The 17,443-nt window shown below is 41.0% G+C and overlaps 1 protein-coding gene across 1 annotated transcript in view; it reads left to right on the top strand.

Annotated features, from left to right (window-relative positions):
* Window positions 1-466: 466 nt before the first annotated feature.
* The window catches only part of pkig (protein kinase (cAMP-dependent, catalytic) inhibitor gamma), a 38,020-nt gene continuing 21,043 nt past the window's right edge, over window positions 467-17,443 (top strand). Inside the window, exon 1 of the mRNA XM_078950193.1 lies at window positions 467-710. The gene's annotated coding sequence lies outside the window, so the exon portion shown is untranslated. The remainder of the gene's footprint in view (window positions 711-17,443) is intronic.

Consider the following 17,443-nt stretch of genomic DNA (forward strand, 5'->3'; position numbering starts at 1 on the left):
GACAGTTCAATATATGGCAGAGCTGCACACAGATACGGACCCCTAATGGAAAATTAAAATAGCAAGTATAGATCTTGTATGAGTAGTGTAGGAGGTATACTAACTGAAAACTTCTTCAGACTAAATTGGAACACTTTAAGTCTATAATAGAAGTCAACTTTAAATATACTAAATCACTTTTGGAGTAAATAAACTTGTAGTACTAAATCGATAAATTCTGGTTCTGTTTGTAAGTTTAATAGGCGGCAGCAGCGCAGGTAACCGTCAGGTAGGGGCCATCTGTCTCCTTGCGGAACCCTCTCTGCTGTTGCGCAGAGATTCCCCGCGCGCTTTGATGATAAAGAAGGCCCTTCACGTGCGCAGCAAAGCTGGCATAAAAGCCGACAAAGAATTGCGCCGCGTGCGTCTCATGTTGAGCACGCGGGGAGGATCGGGAGCCCCCACGAGCGCGCTCTGATTGGTCCACACACAGCAAACTCCATTTTGGAAAACAGCTGTTTTGTAGACACTGGCTCTCCCCGTTGTTCGCAGACGGCTTCCGAGCAGGCTCCCGAACGAGGGGTCCCTGCTTTGATTCCGAACCTCCCGCTGCGGTTCTGGTCGAGTTCGACGTGCTGCAGCTTCCTCTGACTGCCGGGAACTTAAAGCAGGGATCCATGGTGTTCAATTTCTATTGTAACAAGTGGAGAACAGGAGGCGACCCCATCAAGGTTAGTGCCGTTTTAGCGTTCGCGCTTCTGGTCGTGGTGGGATAAAATGGTGGGTCATGTTATTTAATTGTATTTATTTTTAAATACGGGGGGCTTAGAGCCGCAGAGTCACGAAGCGGGCGCTTCTTTCTCATTTTAATAAGGCATTTTTCCCAGCCAGTGCCACAGACAATGAACGCATCTCCATCCGCGCCGCTCAAGCGGCTTAATGCAACTCTGGCTTATTTTAGGTTGAATTAAACGTTGAGTAAACACGATTTACGTGTTCCCGGAGTGTGGCAGACATGTAACCGGCCACGCACATTCACGGCCACGCGCGTCCTTCCTCCCACACTCACTGCTGCCATGGTTGCTGCTGCTGCGGATGCGTTTGCCTGGTCTCTCTCTCATCAACACCTTCATCCCTCATCAACTCTCCTTTTTTCTCCATGGCCTCTCCCCCTCTGCCGTAAACTGACCCACTCGCCGTTTCTGTTCAAATAAACATGGCAGCAGCGCTAAGAAGGAACACGCCAGTCCAGTTTTTCTACACTGGAGTGAAACCTGAAACTGATGGATGGATGGAGGTGACACAGCAGCAGGCTGGTGTGGAGCAGATTGGGGGACACACCCCCTGCTCTGTGTGTGTGCGCTGCTGGGTCAGTGCCAGCTGCCTGACCCGTTCACATCCTGTGGCCTCCTGGCTGCCAGCAGTGGTTTGCTTCAGCGTGTGATGAAAAGGAAACCAGCGGATCTTCATGCAGGTTGATGCTCACTTTCATGTGGTTGTGGTCTCACATCACAGTTGTAGAGTGGAGTTTCAGTCTTTTATTTTTACTAAGCCTAATCCCCAAAGTGGTTTCATTTGTTTGGCATTTCTTTGTGCATATTTTAAAGTCCCGCTCCGACCATCTTTTGATCTAAAGGTAAAGTAAAGTGTTCCCAGTGGTCTTTCAATTATGATTATGCTGTTTCCGGCCAAAAAAAACAAACAAAAATACTGTCGTTTTCTAGAACATAGTTTCTGCAGAGTGGCAGTAGTTCCCTCTGAGTTGTGGGTAGGGCTGTTGGCATAAAGCAATCCCATCACCCATAACTGAGAGCTCTCTGTTTACACCCTCTTTCCTGTTATCTTACAGCCCCTCACCCCCCCCCCCCAGCCTAACATTAGTGGTGCAACAGAAATGGTGATGAAAAATAGAGCCATCCAGCAGTTCAGTTTAGATCCAGATTCCAGCTCAGTCGAGGAAAACAAAAAATGAACATAGATCTATGAGTGGATCCATTAGCAGGGAGCCTGTGGGCCACTCAGTGTATTTTTGATGTCACAAATACGATCTTTTTATGTTTTTTTTTCCTGCTACTGAGTAACTATGATTAGAGTAAAAACACTTAGAAATGCAATTTGGATCTTAATTTTTTTTATTATATGGCCTCCATTGTCAGAAAAATGACACAAGAACATGTTAAAACCCCAACAACAACATTCTTAATAAGGTGGGTCTTTAAGAATATTATTTACAAACTTGTTAGAAATACGTAAAGCTCTGAGAACAGAAAAATACAATTTAAACTAAAATAAATCATAGCCTTAGTCTTTTTGGTTTAACATTAAATGACTTTCATCTCACAAAGGAGATTTTTCCTAAGCTCCTCAGATCTTTGTAAGACTTATGACCTTATGGACTAAACTCACATCACCTTAAATTTAAACTTTTTTCATATCTTTAAAGTTTACTAGTTAATCTAGGTACTTCCTGCTCTTATGACCCCCCCCCCCCCCCCCCCCCCCCCCCCCCCATACACACCATGTTAAAAGCTCTGGTGAAAAGTATCCCAGTTCTCAGGTCGGTGTTGTAAACAAAGACAGGCTCCAGCATGTAAAGACAAGTCCAGTTTATCAAGCTGTGTAACAGCATGACTTGGCATTTATCTCATTTTTTGGTTTTTATTGCTTTAGATCAGGGCTGCCCAGCTCTGGTCCCCAAGATCTTCCATCCTGTCTGCGTTTTCCGGCTGTCCCTGCCTTTCTTGCTGCTGATTACCTGTGTCAGGTGTGTTCAGTCAGTCAGAAGGAGGAACATGAGTCGACTAATCAGCAGCAAGCGGCGCAGAGAGATCTGGAAAATGGGAAGCTTGGGCACTGCTACTTTAGATAACGTCTGCTGTAAAATACACTGTCAATCAAAAGCCGAGACTTTTTAGAGCTTAAGCTTCAAACTTGTTCAGATTTTTCTTTGTAAATAAAGTTAATAACAAATCTATTCGAAGAAATAGTTCAGCTCATGAAGATATTTTAATTCTATCATGCAAAACAAAGAAAACAGAGCATGTTAAAAGGTAAAAAAGGGCTTTTCCTAACTGAGCGTTTACATTTTCTTCAATTGACTGATTCATTGTACGCCGTAAAAATCCTGAATGAAAAAAAAACATTTAAAGACCCACTCCCCTTATTTTTCCTGTTTCTTTGTCTGCTCTTGGTTTACATTGAATCAAGAAATACTCAGAAATTCAATTTTAACTTAATTTGCTTTAAATGCCACAAGAACATATTAAAATCACCAAAGCACAATTTGCATCGGAGTGGGTCTTTAAAGACGCATGTAAATGAAACGTATTAAAAAAACATTTTTTACTGACAACTGATGACCAAAAAGAGGTGGGAGAAGGGGGTGTCTAAAAGGACAAACCTATTGAATCTATCCCTTGTTTTCTGAATTATTAATGGCTGCTTCCTATTTTCCTATTCTGATCAGAGATAGGCAACTTCAGGCATCGAGTGCCACAGTGTCTGCATGATTACCAGATACCCAAGCCCCAATCAGGACTGATTACCTGGTTCAGGTGTGTCCAGCCAATTAGAACATGCCAGTATGTTGGAAAACATACAGCAGTACGGCCCTTGAGGCCTGGAGTTACCTATCGCTGCTCTAGATGTAATCTAGATTACACAAACTACTGCCATAAACAAAACCTATAAAATGAATCTGTAGACATAAACCCCACAAGCTCTGAAAACAGGTTCTAGTTGAAGTCTGCCTGTAAAGCACAGAGCTTTCAATCAGAGGCAGATCTATAAGTGCAAATAGTATTTTTATCCGCCTGATCGGTCTGTCCTCGTCTTCTATCCGCTGTGGCTTTCTGTGGAGAAGCCCTGCCTCCTCCAGTCTCTTTGTACCATCTTACCAAACATGGTCTGTGATCTGTCAAAACAGTTTGGAGAGCAGCCAGAACAGTCACACATGCCCTGTTGACCTGCTGCAGAGCCTCCCCTGCTCTGAATCAGACACGTTTGCTGCTTCAAAACAAGAAAAAAAGGAGGAAGGGCTGCTGCCATCTTCATCACAAGCTTTCGTGCGGCCATGATTATAAAGGCTTGTCCTTAGAGGCTTTGGTGTGTTTAGACGTCTTGTAATCTTTGGTGCTGTGTTTTCTTTGTCTTTTTCATGAAGCAGTTTGATCATGAGTAATCAGGTCATCCAAGGGCAGCTATGATTATCTGCGGAGCTGCATGACCAAACGCTCTCACTGACTATTCTCTGCTAATGCCATCATGCACAGAAGTCATTTCTGCTTCGGCTGAAGTCTGCTGACGGTAACTCGATTACACCTCAGACCCTTTTCTCCCTGCACTCAGAAGACTTTTGTGTTCACACAGTTTTGAGCTTCCTAGTTGGAGAAGTATGTCCTTATATGAGAGAATCTGAAGCTTGCCTTTAGCTAAATATAGAAATCCGTTCTTGGAATTAGTTCAGATGCCTTGTTAGATTTTGTCCACAGTCAGCCACCTGCCCAAAGACGGCAACGGGGACCACAACGTAAAATCTGAGCTCATCGCTCCGTTCGGGTTTGATGTGTACATACTTTGTTCATCTGCCCTTCTTCTGCATTGAGGGTATGTGCATCTCTGACTTTGGCTTTCTGACTCCCACATAAGGAGAAAACGAATGCCATCACCCCGGCCCTATAACTGTCTGCTGTGACAGATGGAAGCATCCTTCTGGTGTTCTGAACTCCTCTTGCAGTGGTTCCAGCTACAATTACAAGTTTGGAAGTGCAATTTCCTTTGAAGCCTGTTTGCTGTGGTGTGTAAACTGAGGTTTTTTGCTTCATGTGCTATTTTCTAGGCAGCCATCTGCAACCAAAATTCATGCTTGGGTTCTACTTGTCAGCAGAAATTTAAGCTAAATGATTTTGATGGCCACTCACACTGGAAAGCTAAAATCAGTGTTTTGGAAACTGGAAGAAGCCTCTACGCTGAAGCAGTTTGACAAATGTTAGAGTATTCCAACATTTTTAGTGATTGAGTTGTTTTTTTGTGCTCAGTTCTGAGTGTTTATTGATTTGTCGTAAATCTATGTAGCAGTCACGGTTGTGCTTTCTTGTATTTTAAGCATTTGCAAGGGAATTTTACAACCCTGAGCCGACAGAATTTAGCCTTGTAGTTAGAATTTAAACTAGATAAACAAAACAAAAAAGAAAGATAGATAGAAAAGAGAAGCAGAGGTATGTAAGAAGTAAAAAAAGACAAGTGTAACTAGTGGGTTGGTTTTACTGTTTCTAAGGAACAGGGGAAAAAAAACTGCAACATTTCTATTTTAAGATATTTTGCACTTAAAAACTTATTCAAGAATATCCACAAAGGTGGGATCAGAAATAGCTTCACATTGTTTTTCTGTTTTATTTCCTTCTTTGTCTTATCTCAAAAAAGGAAAAAGTAAACAAAATTAAAGTGCAATCAATGACCCTCGTCTGAATTTTGGAAAAGCTAAAAATAGTTGCACATTCTTATTTAACAAAACTTGTTGCCGGTTGATTTAAGACAAACGAGCTCATGGTGGATGTTGTATTCACCACCGTATGAGTGATCACGCCACAGGTGAAACTTTGGTGTCTGTGCATCATAGCTGATGCACGGCCCAAATGTTTGCATAAGGTGATAGTTTTGAATTTTGCGCACTTTTGGTATGAAGTAAACTATAAAAAACAAGTAATCCACTGAATTCCTTCACAGTTTTTATCAATACTCTCCTGGTTCACTTCCAACCAAGAGAGTAACTAAACTGTCAATTTGTTTGTATTTTGTATTGATTCACTCTGGCTATATTAGGTGGAGAATGTCAGCGCGAATAGATCTCTTTTGCTTTCACAAGCCACAAATCCTTCAGTGCCAATCACAGAAACCAAGAAAAAAATAACTTCATCACATTGAAATCCCAAGAAATGAATTCTCACTCAGTTTTTTTCCTTTGGTTGTGAAGATCCTGAAGAAAACGCTAAATAAATCCAATTTAGACTTTTATTTGCAGAATTTGTCATTTATTCTTTACAAGCCGTTACCACAACTGTGTTATTCAATATGTAACAAACCTGAATAATACAACAGTACTGTTAAAACCATCTTACATCAGCACAAATGTGTGCAAAAATGAAAGAGAGCCGACACTTTCAGGACTAAGTACAGGACACCACACTTCAGTCGGTCTCCCAACAGTACTGAAACTGCCCCCTCATGAAGGGCTTGTTGCTGGGATTGCCAGCATCTTTCTGGCAACTGGTGCAAGTGCTCTGGACGTTTCTTGCCAAAAGCTAAAAGGCAACTGGGACTCAGTGGTTATCCTCTGTCATGTACCAAAGCACTTGGTGGCCTCCCCATGTTAATTTCTTTCAGATCTTCCTCCATCTGCACACAACTTGCAAAGGTCTTGTGTACTTCTGTGACCACTGGGGCAAGCATATCATGAAATAAAAAAGGCTGTTTGTAAACCATTAAGAATTTTTGTTCTTTTGTAATTTTGAGTTTTCATTTGACAGGTTTTCCTTCAGCTAAAGGGCAGGAAGAAACATTAACTCAACATCTTTTTTTTTTAAAGACCCATAAACCGTTAATTAAAAGAGGAATACATTATTCGTCTCAAATACTAAATTTATCTTGATTTTCGTATTCCAGTTGATTTTTACCTCAGTAGTTTGAACCAGAGAGAGATAGACTGTCTGGTTAGCGGACAGGTAGCTGTCACGGTGTGGGGTTGGCTCGAGAGCCGGAAGGACCCAGATGCAGAGGCGGAGGCACGAGGATCAGGGACTAGTGGTTTTAATAAACAAAACCGAACACAAAGCGCTGCAGAGCAGGTTTTCAGAACAAAACAAAACTTACTTGATGTGGCGAGGAACATGAAACGAGAGAGTGGCGAGGAACAAGGAACTAGACAGCAAGACATGAACACCAAGACAGAGTTAATGGACCAGCACAGGAGGAAGGCAGAGACAAGACGTAAATACAGACAGGGCAGACAAGACACAGGTGAACATGATCAGGGCAGATGGGGACCAAAGGAAGTAAAACTCAATAAACAAGAATAGACAGGAAACCTTTCAAAATAAAACAGGAAACAGAACCAAACAAGACAGAACAAGAACTAAAACGAAAAACAAGACATAACAAACTAAAACCATGACAGTAGCCTCAGCAAAGGTTAAATTATGTTGATTTAGAAGTTCTGGATTGATTTATTGTGGAATAAACAAAGCTTATTTTGCTAAATGAGGATCTCCTGAAGCTTTCCAGACGGCAGATCATCTCTTATAGACCAGAGAATTGCAAATCTAGTATTCTTGTCTCAGTTTCTTGAATAAAGTTCATCAGCCTGATGCCATTTGTAATTTTTACATCACAATACGAAATGTTGAGCAGTAAATTTATTAGATTATTATTTGACATGTTTTCAAATGCAAGTTATTGACATGTAAAATGTCTGCCCAGCTCTTTGGAAGTGTATGACGAGGGTCTTTGCCTGCCTGAACTGGTTGATGTTGGGAACATCTTTAAATTCAAATGGTCAAACAGGTTTTAGATTCATGTTTATGTTGGGCCGAGAGCAATAAAGTCTGGTATAACCTTTGAAAGCTGTGACCATACTTCAACCCTAGTCTGTGACAAAGACAATGTCCTTGCAGGATGCCAAGTTTACTTAAAAAACAAAACAAAAAATAACATAAAAAATTAGAGAAAAAAAAAAGAATCTGAAAATCTTAATGCTGCAACAATCAATGGGACTGTTTTACCAAAAAGCTTTAGGTTCTATGAAAATGAAATTGATATTAAAAATCAACAAAGGTTAAATTTATAAACGGCAAAAGGGAATTTTGCTTTTTGATGGTCTTCTAATATTTTAGTGAGTTCTGACATCCAGTTTGTCCCTCATGGCCAGACTGTGGTTCACAATCTTCCAGCCAGGAACGTATGGACCATGATTGTGATGGAATGGGTTCTGGATCTCTTCTCGGTCCATTGGTCTGTTTTTACAAGAAACTCTGGACAATACATTGGAAATAATTGGTGATTCAATAAACAATATTTGGCATGATCCTAATTTAAAGACAAGCTTTGCAAAAAAGAAATGGTGTAACTTGCCTTTTGGAGCTGCTCAACAACATGTATTTTCGACCTCCTCAAATTTTTCCTCAAGCATCGTTCTTGCACTCAGCAACACCCCCAGCCCCCGACACATCTGTGCGTGACAGTGATACTTAACAGGTCCTTTGTAAAGCTAAAAAAGCCACTATCTCCACAATTGCAAACAGGTAATTGTCATGGCGTCACATATAAACCACTGAGTGAGACCAAAATTCCAACTTTTTCTGACACTTTACGAGTTATAAAAGAAGGGATCTTTGGTTGGCTTTTCCCTTCAGAGTAACTTTTTTTTACATGCATGATTCAAACATCTGCTTGTTTTTGAGGGAAAAGTAAACTTGTTTTATCTGTTGTAAGAGTGAAAAATGGTTTATGGTGTTTCAGCTCTGTAAGACTCTCTGAAAACTGCAATATTCTGACAGTCTGTTTTTGCAGGGAGGTTTGTCTTTAGTTTAACATTCCAGCAGTAGTATTTTTTTTTTAAGCGTGTTTAGTCAGGGCTGGGGGCTGCCGGCTGCACATTACAAAATGGCATACCTGGTTAATGTCATGTGATGCGGTGGTTAAGGTCATGTGATCCATCACAGGATACGGTGACAAATCTGCCATCAGTCAGAAAAATTACTTGCAGAGTGTAATGTAAAGGAAAATTCCTCAATATTGGAGATTGAGCTACTTATATTGGTTTTTATTCCAATTTTTACCCAATTCTGTGAGTTAGTATTTGAGTGAGTTAATAAAAATGGGCAAACCTACACGGTGGCCCGCACAAAATTGTACGATCTCAGACAACATGGTAAACCCATACAATCAGAATTTAGTTTGTGTGGGATGTATATGTCCTATGGGCACTCATATATTACCTGCACACCCCATGTGTGCGAAATTTGCAGGAAGTCAGTAAGTGACCAGTACGTAAACCTTACTAACGACTAGCCAGCTTTAGGACGCTGTACAACAGTATCACACGTATCATAATTGCGTGCTACTTTCATTATTTTTTGATTTGATTTGAAATGGTTTATTTCAAGCAATCAAATAGAAATAATACACAAAAACAATATAATCATCAGTTATACATTCATACAGTAACTAATCAAACTTAGGATAATTAGACATAATTAATAAATATTGCTTGAAAGGGAGTGGAAAGAAGCGAACTTATATAATCCCACCCCGTTATACTATAACCATTTTATTACATGATATATCAATATCCGGTTCCTAGGTTTTATCAGACAGAATTAACAATCATAAGGTATCAATAAAGCACATGCCAAAGATGAATTACTTAAGTACTACGTCAAAAATAACTATTTTAGAAATCAACATGGCAAATGCAGCATCTGAAATATATGCAAATTATGTTACTTTTAAAAGTCATTCATATGCTTTAAAACATAATACTATATCAGTAAAATAGACACAACACTGTTTCAGGAATTTTCATAGCAAAATTTCATCAAGTATCAAAAGTTAAAAACATGTGCAAAGTTATGCTACATTAGGAAAGATTTTTGAATCAATTTATCAATTTTAGGAGCTAGTGAAGTAATATCATCAAAAGTCAATCAATTTAACAATTTTCAATAAGTGATTAATCATTTGTTTTACTTTTTTTTTAATATTTTTTTGTATTTTTATTTTATTTTTATTTAAAAAAAAAAAAAATTTATAATAAAGAAATGCTGTAGGGGAAGAGTAAAAAGGGTCCATAACTGTCGATTGTCCAAGGTTGGTATTTCTTCTTTTACTGATAACAGCTGATCTCCTGGGTTCAAAACAGAGTTTATAGTTCTCTTCGATGTTATGTCTGCAGACATTAGATTCAGGTCCATATCCTTCTTCAGCTAATATCAGCTGCGGTGAAAGTTGAGGTCAAGTTGTCTGCAGGTCAGAACTCTGCTGTTATTCAGGTTACGTCAGACATCCAGAGAAAGTGATGAATCCCCGTGTCATATTTCTTGAAATTATTTGGCTCTTTGATTTATAATAATAATATAATAATAATAAACTTTATTTGTATAGCACCTTTCCAGATAAAAATCACAAAGTGCTTCACAGTACAACACGATAAAACAACAGTAAAACACAGTAAAAACACATGTTAAAAAGAAATTAAGAAAAAGCTATTTTAAAAAGATATGTTTTTAGCTGCTTTTTAAAAGAAAACACTGAGTCCACAGATCTGAGGCTGAGAGGAAGAGAGTTCCAGAGGGATGGGGCCACCGTGGCAAAGGCTCTGTCTCCTTTAGTCTTTAAACGGGTTCTCTTAACAGCCCGCAGACCCTGGTCACATGACCTCAGTGACCTGCTGGGAGTGTATGGCTGCACCAGGTCTTTTATGTAGACTGGTGCTTGGTCATTAAGAGCTCTGTATGTTAAGACCAGGATTTTAAAATGCACTCTGTAGTGAATGGGGAGCCAGTGCAGCTGCATTAACAACGGGGTGATGTGTGAGAACTTGGATGACTTGGTTAAAAGCCTAGCAGCAGCGTTCTGGACAATCTGGAGCCGTTCTAGAGATTTTTTACTTAAACATGTGAAGATGGAGTTGCAATAGTCGAGACGGGAGGATATAAAACTGTGAATGAGCATCTCCATCTCAGAACGGGACACAACTGGACTCAATTTTGCAATGTTTTTTAGATGATAAAAACAAGAGCGAACGAGTGACCCGACATGGGAGTCCAGGGATAAAACCGGGTCTAAAGTTACACCTAGGTTCCTGACAGAGGGCTTGATAAAAGAAGCAAGTGAGCCGAGCTCATGGATTATCTTGGGGAGACAACTGTCAGGAGCACAAACTAGGACCTCAGTTTTGGCTTCATTGAGTTGGAGAAAGTTGTGATTCATCCAGCTCTTAACTGAGTCCAGACACTTTTGTAAAGTCTGTATTTTAAAAACATCCTGGGGTTTAAAAGACACATAAAGCTGAATATCGTCAGCATAAAAGTGATAAGAAATGTCATTAAAAGAACTTAAAATATGCTGTAAAGGCAGCAGATATAAAATAAACAATAAAGGTCCCAAAACTGAGCCTTGGGGCACACCAGAAGTGAGAGGAGCAGAAGAAGACTTAAACTTGGAGAAGACAACAGAGAAAGATCTGCCAGTCAAATATGATGAAAACCAGTTTAAGGCTGATCCGGAGACCCCAACCCAGTTTTTCAGCCTGTCCAAGAGGATGTAATGGTCCACAGTGTCAAAGGCTGCGGTCAGGTCCAATAACAGTAACACAGAGCATTTTCCTGCATCACCCTGCATCAGGATGTCATTAGTGACTCTGAGAAGGGCTGTTTCAGTGGAGTGAGCTCTGCGAAAACCTGACCGAAAATGATCAAATATCCCATGACTGTCGAGAGCAGCTGTAAGTTGTTTGGCAACAACCTTTTCTAAAATTTTAGACATGAAAGGAAGGTTAGAAATGGGTCTAAAACTGCTCAAGAGGGAGGGGTCAAGCCCAGGTTTTTTAAGTAGAGGAAGTACAACAGCTTCCTTAAAGTGCTCAGGGACTTGACCAGACAGCAGAGACGAGTTCATTATTGACAGGACACAGGGACCAATGGACTGGAAGAGATCTTTGAGCAGAGAAGTTGGCAACGTGTCGAGGGAGCAAGAGGATGACTTCATTGTGCCAACTAATCTGACTAGCTCAGGGAGGGAAACAGGTGAGAAAGTGTCTAAAATCACAGGACGAGGCGGACCAGGAAAAGAACCAGGGCCAGGACCAGCTGTGTGACACAGAGAGCTTCTCACAGATCTGACCTTTTCAATAAAAAATGATAAAAACTTTTCACAATCATCATTTGAATGGATGGGAACGGCAGGTGGACTGGGCATAACAATATCACTAATAGTGTTGAACAGCACTTTAGGATTACCTCTGCTTTTGGAAATGAGATTAGTGAAATATGCAGCCCTCGCATCTCTAACAGCATTGTTAAAAGAAACTAAAAGATCCTTAAGATGAAGGAGATGAACATTTAGGTGAGTTCTTTTCCATAAACGTTCAACTTTTCTGCATAATTGTTTCAGACGGCGAATAGTATTGTTAAACCAAGGGGAAACCTTAGTGACAGGAGCCAGTCTAGTTTTAACAGGACAGACTTCATCCAAGATGGAAAGACAATAACGGTTAAAGTTACATAATAAAGTATTAACATCAGTACACGGAGAAAGGACCAGGTTAAAAGCATTAGAAAAGACCTCAGCTGTGGAGGAGTTAAGGATGCGAGAGCTGACTTCTCTGCGTACAGGCGAAAGTGATACAGAAAAAGATAAGTTAAAAAAAATGCAATGATGGTCAGAAATAAAAATGTCCTCAGAAAAAATAAAATCAATATGCACACCCAAGCTAAAAACAAGATCGAGTGTGCCACCTTTAACATGTGTGGGCCCAAACACATGCTGAATAAAGTTAAAGGAGTCCATTAGGCTGATAAAACCACTGGCAAATAGATCAGAGTCATCATTAATATGCATGTTAAAATCACCAACTATGATCAGGTTAGACAGCTTCATAGTGGAAGAAAGAAAGTCGCTGAACTCCTGTAAAAACACACCATTTGATCCAGGTGGACGGTAGACAACGGCACAGTGAAGGGGGTACTTATTCCCGACTTTGATCACCTGGAGCTCGAATGAAGAAAACTGAACAGCGCTCACCGAGCGGCATAGGAGGCGATTCCGAAAGACCGCGGCGACTCCCCCTCCACGACCCGATGGCCGAGGCCGTCCGATGAAGGAGTAACCGGCCGGGCAGAGTTCAATGAGGGACGAATGGTCGGAATTCCGCTGCCAAGTTTCAGTCAGAAACATAAGATCCACGTTCCTGGAGTCGATAAGATCGTTTAGCAGAAACGATTTGTTAGCCACGGATCGGGCGTTGAGGAGCGCCATGCTCAGAGGGGAGGGAGCCCTGCGCAAGTTGTCAGCGACCCGCGTCAGGGGCCGCAGGAGCTGAGGGTTAGAACCCAGGCAGTCCGAGAATCCGGAAACCACAGGGAGAGGCGACCATGTCGAAGAAGAGCTTGGATGAACGGTCCTCAGGTAGCACGGCCTCAGAAATCCAGACCCTGGGTGTCCAAGCAGGGACTCGGGAAAAGCATCTGGGTCGGTGGAAGTCGACAGATGACAGCTGACCAGGAACGCTCGTCGCCGTCTACAAGACACTCCTCGCTTCCATCGCAGCCTGATCTTTACCTGGACGCCAGCTCTTTTCCCTCTCCTCCTCCACCGAGATCCGCGTGGCACCGGTAGGCCCTCAGTCAGGACACCGGCTGGAGGCGCCAGATGCAGGGAACGAAGAACGCCGGCGCAGGAAGAAGAGGTATCTTTCCCGATCAGCGAAAGTCCAATAGACAGCAGCGTAAGGCGGTCGTAAACAAAAGCAGCTAAAACGTCGTTTGCAAAAAACAAAATAATAAGCACAGAAAGAAACAGAACTCATGTAAACTATAATCAAGATGCCTCTCAAAGTTGGAGGGGGTTATCAGGTGGAGTCCCACACACTGTCTGAGTAGAAGTCTGCCTCCTGGAGAAAACTCTCGCCCTGACAGGGCTGCCACATCGGTAACAGGAGCTCCCTGCAGATATGGAAATACAAGATGTGATGGAATGGAGGCATCCAAGCAGCAGCTGAGCTCTACAAATAAAACAATTGTATAGAGCACCAATCATGACCTTTACAATTTCTTCTTTTTTAGCAAGAAACCTTATGAATGGCATAAAAAATTTCACGACTAGAGTGGCGCATCTCCGCCTGCTTGGAGCAAAGCACGTGTTTTGCCGTGGGACAGTTCAGTACCAGAATATTTCTCTTAGAATTATGTTTCTGGGACACTAATGAATCAGTTCAAGTTTAACACTTGTTACTTTCTGAATCAGCTCCCAAGGGAAATATGTGGCACTGTTGAGGCTGCTCTTGTTCAACAGCTACTCTCTGACACTGCCTGTTGTCACGTTGGCAGTGGGCAGGCTGTAGGATTTTAGACTTTTTCCCTCTTTCTAAAATAAGGCACAGCTGCCAAAAAATTGTGTTAAAGAAGCAATGAAAGTGACTCTTAACGGTTGGGAGATGAATGCCATAAATCTCACTTCTTAGAAGAGCTAAAGGAAGCTATTGGCACCACGTTGACAGGTACATTCTTTTCACAGTCTTGTTTCTTCTAGCACCTCAGCAGGAATGTAAAGACTCATCTAGTGTGATGTGCTACCGCTAAATCTCCCACATGCAGTCAAAAGGGAGTCTGTATATTCACAGTGGAGACTTGCGTCCTTTTTAGTCTAGGGTGAACCAGTTGTGGCTGTAAGATTTGAAGGCAGTGGCTTCAGCAACTATAAACCCCTTCTTCATGAAGAGTCACCGAAGTCCCTGCTGCAAGGGAAATGGCTGTTTTGGAGTAGCGCTGAACATATTCTTTTATCTCCTAGAATATCACTATATTGTAAACACCACGAAAACACGCATAACCACAACCATTATTCTCTGAAACAGATCAAAATACATATAATTAGTCCCTGAGGGACTGGATGCCACACTCAAGATAGATTTTGGTTCGAGTGTCACTCCCTCCTTTGCCACAGTAAACAGGCGTTTGTGCTGGGATAGAGTTCAGTTGTCCTCACTGTATTATTTGTGGCTGGTAGGAGTGGAAGAGAACTACATGCATAACCTTTATGAAACCCAGAGCTGTGGTGAAGCTGGGTTCCTCATCTGCTGCTCTTAGAACCAGCTCTTTTATTGAGAAAGTGCTGCTTTCCACAAGAAATAAATGCCAGATGTTTGATTAGTTTGTCAGAACAGTTTCAGACAGCTTCTACTTTCAGGTGTTGGTGACATGGAAACTGCTAAAACCAGAGTAAAAGCAGAGATCAGATCTCTCAGCTGAACGAGGCAAACGCATTGTTCCTCAACAAAAGCTGGTAGGGGAGGCCTGAGAGGCCTGAGAGGCTCTAGTCAGACTGGCACCATCACAGCCCCAGTCTTAGATAAGTGACGATGAGTAGATTTAAAGGCTTTACCGGTTTTTCCTTTTTGCAATGATGGATCTACTATATATAAATCAGTTTCACAAAACAGATTAAACTTTTGAACTAACTCATTTTTAAATCTGTTTGCGAAAAGAATGTTTAATCAAGCTTCATTATATAAATGGATTCTCACCGATGTGAACTGGTGCAGAAGTAAAGATGACATGTCCTCTTTTTAGACCTAGAAAGTCATTGAATCATGATTGGATGAGAGTATCGTCATAAAAAAATGGAAATTTACTTTAATTATTTTAAAAGGAGCGGCCCATTTGAACTCAGTGCTATGTAATGTCACTGAGCCGTCAAAGCAATGAGACAGAAAATTCCTGGAGGGTAAAAAGGACATCATTAATTCTGCTGTGTAATTAGAAGTCAGAGTCTCATTGTCCATCAGTCCTTTTGATTGAACGCCTTTAAAAAGTTCTTGTGTTTTAGAAAACTTTCTTCTTCTAAATCACAGTGGAGGGCTTATAAATGATGACAACATTATACCAGTCCAACTCTGCCTTTAGGCTGTACGGTGGTGCAGTGGTTAGCGCTCTTGCCTCACAGCAAGAAGGCCCCCAGTTCAAGTCCCAGCTGGGGACTTGAAACAGAACCAGAACACCAATGGGGGACCTTTCTGTGTGGAGTTTGCATGTTCTCCCCCTGCATGCGTGGGTTTTCTCCAGGGTCTCCGGCTTCCTCCCACCATCAAAAAACATGCTTCATAGGTTAATTGGTTAATCTAAATTGTCCATAGGTGTGAGTGTGAGAGTGACCTGTCCAGGATGCCCCCTGCCTTCGCCCACAAGTGGCCAGGATAGGCTCCGGCAGCCCCGTGATCCCAAAAGGGAAAAAACGGAATGAACTCTGCCTTTACAAAAAAAAAACCTACATCAGAATCAGAATTTTTAAAAGTTAAACTTTGAAACTCTTTCTACTGTTATGATGGCTCACAACTCATTTGAGACGAAAATAAGTTGCAAGAAAAGATGCAACAGTTTTTACCTGAAAATACTCTAAACTTGTGTTGGATGTTGAACAAATTCCAGTTAAAATTGGAACCAAAATTTGCTTGGAAGTGGAAGTTATCTAAATGTTGCAGGAATATCTGATCATTCTCTTTCACCTAAACTGTCAACTTCACGATTCTATCTCCAACCAGTCTCAACTTCATTTTATAGGTCGCCAACCCCCTCATGAAGTTATCCCTTATTTCTTGCACTTCCTGACTAATAAATGAAATCAAGAATGGTTTTAGATGGAGCTGCATAAATTAGTGCCTATCTTGAAAGGGAAATTACTGCAAAAGCTATTCACAATTTATATAGACCGTTGCAGCCCTGGGAGATGGAAGTTAATTGAACCAGTGTCATATATTATAAGATGATCTTGTTTTATGGTTGATCATGTGACATTGCCTCCTTTTCTTCAAATTGAAAATCTCGTTTTCTGTCAACAGTTGGTTGTAGTGTCTATTTTCAATCACAAAAATGCTACTGCAGTTGAAGCGTCTGCAGTGTTGCTTTCCACTGTCTTGTAATTAATGAGATGTCAACCTCCTCTCGGCCTGTATTGTGTGAAGCGGTTAAACAAGTTAAACATTTTAGCCACATCTTTGAGTGTTGGTGCATTTATCTGGAGCTTTTGTATTCCATCAAATGAACACAAAAGCTCAGGATAAATGCACCCAATGGATCACAATGGGATCTGCTGGAAAACAACTACATTTTTTACAACTTGTCAAATATATATATACCTAAAAAAAGAATACAGACATCTTTGCATTATTTTGTTTGGGACAAATGGACTGTCCCACTTGTACTAAATTTCCCTTTAAAACTTAAAATAGTGGTACTTTATATTGCTGAAACATTCAAATAAGAAGTATATCATGTCTCAATTCAATTGGTGTGCTGCACATCAGAGGCCCTGCAGGAGTTTGTTCTAGATATACAACCTTATGGCTATTTCATCACAGCTAAAAGAGAACGCCCTGCAGGCCGCGTTTTTTTTTTCATCCCTATTCGCTCACAGGGTGTGACACATATGTGCTTTGTATTGCTGTCAACCAAAACCATATTGAGTCACATGATGCCCACGTCCTCCCAGACTTGTGGGAGAAAAATGTGATGGTGCAGCAGAATTGAGCTGTGGTCATGTAAAAAGAAAAGAACACCCTATTTCAACACTAAAGCTTTATGAGTTGTGCTATCATAAATAATATTGAAATACAAAGAAAAAAAATCCTCATGTTAATGCTTTTGTAGTGAAGTTTTTAAATGGAACCAATCACAAGTAAAAACTCCTGTAACCCCGT

Source organism: Oryzias latipes, chromosome 7 (assembly GCF_053564925.1).
Source record: "Oryzias latipes strain Hd-rR chromosome 7, Olatipes_Hd-rR_3.1".
Taxonomy (NCBI): domain Eukaryota; kingdom Metazoa; phylum Chordata; class Actinopteri; order Beloniformes; family Adrianichthyidae; genus Oryzias; species Oryzias latipes.